Consider the following 3,491-nt stretch of genomic DNA (forward strand, 5'->3'; position numbering starts at 1 on the left):
TTATAATTTCACTACGTTGACCACGGGCTCCTCCAGTCCTACTATAAATTAAACTGAGATCTACATATTTCACTATGTTGACCCCGGGGTCCACCGATCCTTAGTTAAACCTAGATCTACTTATTTCACTACGCTGACTCCGGGGTTCACATCCTAAGACAGCATTTTGTTAGGTAGACCCCGGGGTCCACCTATCCTTTTGGGGCTAGATAGACCCCGTGGTCCGCCTATCCACTTCCTTGATAATAACTGAAAAACATGCCAGTTGTCATGAATAGTGAAGAAATATGTGAAAAAAAAAAAGATAATGAGGTAGACTATACTTTGTCAAAAAAATTGCAAGTCCAAGTGAAGATCATAAGATAATTTTGTTATTTTCTGGTCATCTTTTCACGGTTTATAAAATGTTCCAGTGGGCCTACTACTAGATCTATGTCTCTGAAGAACATTTTGCTTGACTTTATTAGCTTTTTTTCATGTACTTGAAAACATAGAATATAAGTTTCACACAAATGTATGCACAACAGCTTAAAAAAGAAAGATAAAGTCATTGTTGTTTGTTGTTTTTTAACGAAATCGTTTTACGTTGAGAAAAGCGTTAAAAACAAGTTTAACATTTTTAAGAATGCCCATAATATTAGGAATCCGAAATTACTACCTTGATCTAGTTTGCTTACTCTTTAACTTTAATAACCATGAGCTGTTAAGAAAAAAGGAGAATGATATAGGATTTGTCTAAATATGACCATTAGTATTAGCATTATATTATAAAGATATTGCCCATTTTTGTCCAATTATCCTTGCAGGTAAAATCACCCTGTACTGCACCTCAATAAGCACAAAAAGAATATTTCTGTGACTTTGTATAAAGGTGTTTTGTAGTTGAGTTCTATTTAAAATGCTCAACAAAATAATGTACATTTGGACCGTACAACTGAGATAGACACTCATGCACACAATAACATTCACACATTACACACATACAAACACACTATTACATTTACTCTCTCTCTCTCTCTAGATCTCTCTCTCTCACCACAACCAAACACAAAACAAACACATACACACACACACACACACACACACACACACACACACACACACACACACACACACACACACACACACACACACACACACACACACACACAACTCTTACCCTTGGTCCACTTATCATTAAAATTTAGTATCATCCTCTATTTTGAAATAATCCCCCGCACTAAATAAAAAGATCAGTAGAATCTCGACCTTCCGAATCCATGGTTAGTTCAAGAAATCTACCATATGATGTGGCCTGAATAAGGTGAGGGAGGGGGGTTTAGCTTATTTGGGCCACAGTGTGGCCTAAATAAGGTAAGGGAGGGGGGTTTAACTTATTTAGGCCACAGTGTGGCCTAAATAAGGTCACCCATGAGGTAATGCTTACTGCACACTCAGGTATTTTCGGCAGAAAAGATCTCGGAGCCTAGTAGTATCATAACCAACTTCACACGAGAGTTCACCAAGTCTCCAATTCTTCATTACCTCTCCTCTCTTTTCTCTTCAAAAGGAAAATTAAAAAAATGATTAACGGGTCTTTCAAAAGGTCATGCCAAAAAAAAGAGAATCAAATAAAAATGAAATTACGGGGAAGAAACTCACAATCAAATATCGAAACATTGCCAGAAACGACCGAAAAAACTTTCCCATGGCCAACAAGTCCCCGTTAGTAATGCTCCTTTATAAAAATTCTTTTTGACCGTGTCTTTTCAAAAGAAATATCGATTCGAGATCAAATGACTTTGCCTACTGATGCTATAGCTATTGTAACCTAAAGCTTTTTTCTAACTCGTTACAGCAAGGAATGAGAAGGACTTCTGGAAATGGAATGAGAATAGAATTTGATTGAATGAAGTAATTACAGTATTGACCAGCTGTAGATGCTGAAGGAAAATGGAAAGCCTCGAAGAATGGGAGAAAAGTGATTATTCTCTAATGTTCTTGTTCAGTAGGTGAAAATTTCAATCACATGACGGATTCCAAGACTTACGACTTCTGGGAGGTCAATGATCTGAGGAGCCAATTCGAAAATCTATTTAAGCAGGCGTGCACACTAATCGATGTGATGTAGTCGAATGCAGAATTGAAACATAATTCTACTTTAAAACTTGATGAGTTTACGTCTCAGTTGGATATCTGTGCTTTCAACAGTTTGTCGTTGGAGACTCAATTTTTTCCCACAAGAAGATTCACAAGGCAACTTGGGTATCACCTGATGGAGTGACGAAGAGCCAGTTTTGTATACCTCGTAGGTTCAGATGATGACGGTGGCTTAAGGCTAGGGCATCGCAAAGGAAACATAACCTGGACAATTATTTCACAATTTGGTCTGACTTACAGTCAATAAGAAGGAAAAACATGTCCATGCCCATTAACTTTCCAGTTAGAGCGTAGGCTACATCAGTTCTTGTCAACAAGGCGGGTGATATCGTTCACAAGTGGATTCTTTGCTACTTTTTGTGGGCAGTGGTGTTCACCCGGGGAGTGACAGCAGGTGTTGATAAATGCTCCACTCCAGTCTCTTAAAGGTCGCAAAAGTGTGCCCTGGCTATTCAAATGTTGACAAGCGCTGGTGTAGATCTATCAATGAACAACCTGTCACTGACGTTTTTTCAGCGAGAGTTAATAACAAAATTAATTGATTTATCTGTTTATATCGTAATTAATTGTTGTGTGGTATTTTCTGTTGGAATCCGTGGAGCGTTGTGTGATATCGTCTTTTTGTATATGCATGTTGTCGTGTGGTATCGTTTGTTTGTATCTGTGTGTTTTTGTCAAAGATTGTACATAACAAGATAGTTCACTAGGCCAATTAAGTGTCAGCGGAAGTCCGCGCATTGGTTCAGATGTCGCTGCAGTCTTTCTTTTGAAGCTCTTTTGTTTCTCCAGAAGAAGAATAGGAATAGAAAGCCCTTACGCATCAGCTATTTCGGTTCGCCCAGTGCGGAGTTGTGGGTTCATTTTTATTTTAATGACCGCTCGCCTCTCGTTCTAAAGTCAAATTAAACGAAGAAAACAGTCGCCCCTTCCACATAAAGATGATTTTTGTCAGGGTAACCATTTAAGAAGGTGTTATTCTGAAATTTTCGGTATAATTTCTACAAAAACCTGTTAGTTTCCCTTTGATTTTTTCCCACGCAAATATGGTAACTGTTCGCAAAGCGGGCGCTTTTTCCAAGAAGGTGCCACGGGAATTTGAGGACACTTTTTTAATTGGTTCAACGAGCGGAGTGAGTCATCTTGGTATACACTATCGTTTTTATTGTATGGTATTGTCTGTGAGGTTTTCGCAGTTTTGTTTGATTAGGAAGCATCGTGTATGCCATTTTAGGACTCATTTTCTGAAAGTACAAGTAAGAAGCATTTTCTATCAGGTCTTTCTCTCTTGAGGAAGTTTGTGTTGGTATGGTAAAGGTTTTACGTTAGAGAACTGAAATATAATTATATATATA

Source organism: Aplysia californica, unplaced genomic scaffold (assembly GCF_000002075.1).
Source record: "Aplysia californica isolate F4 #8 unplaced genomic scaffold, AplCal3.0 scaffold00431, whole genome shotgun sequence".
NCBI classification, from domain to species: Eukaryota; Metazoa; Mollusca; class Gastropoda; order Aplysiida; family Aplysiidae; genus Aplysia; species Aplysia californica.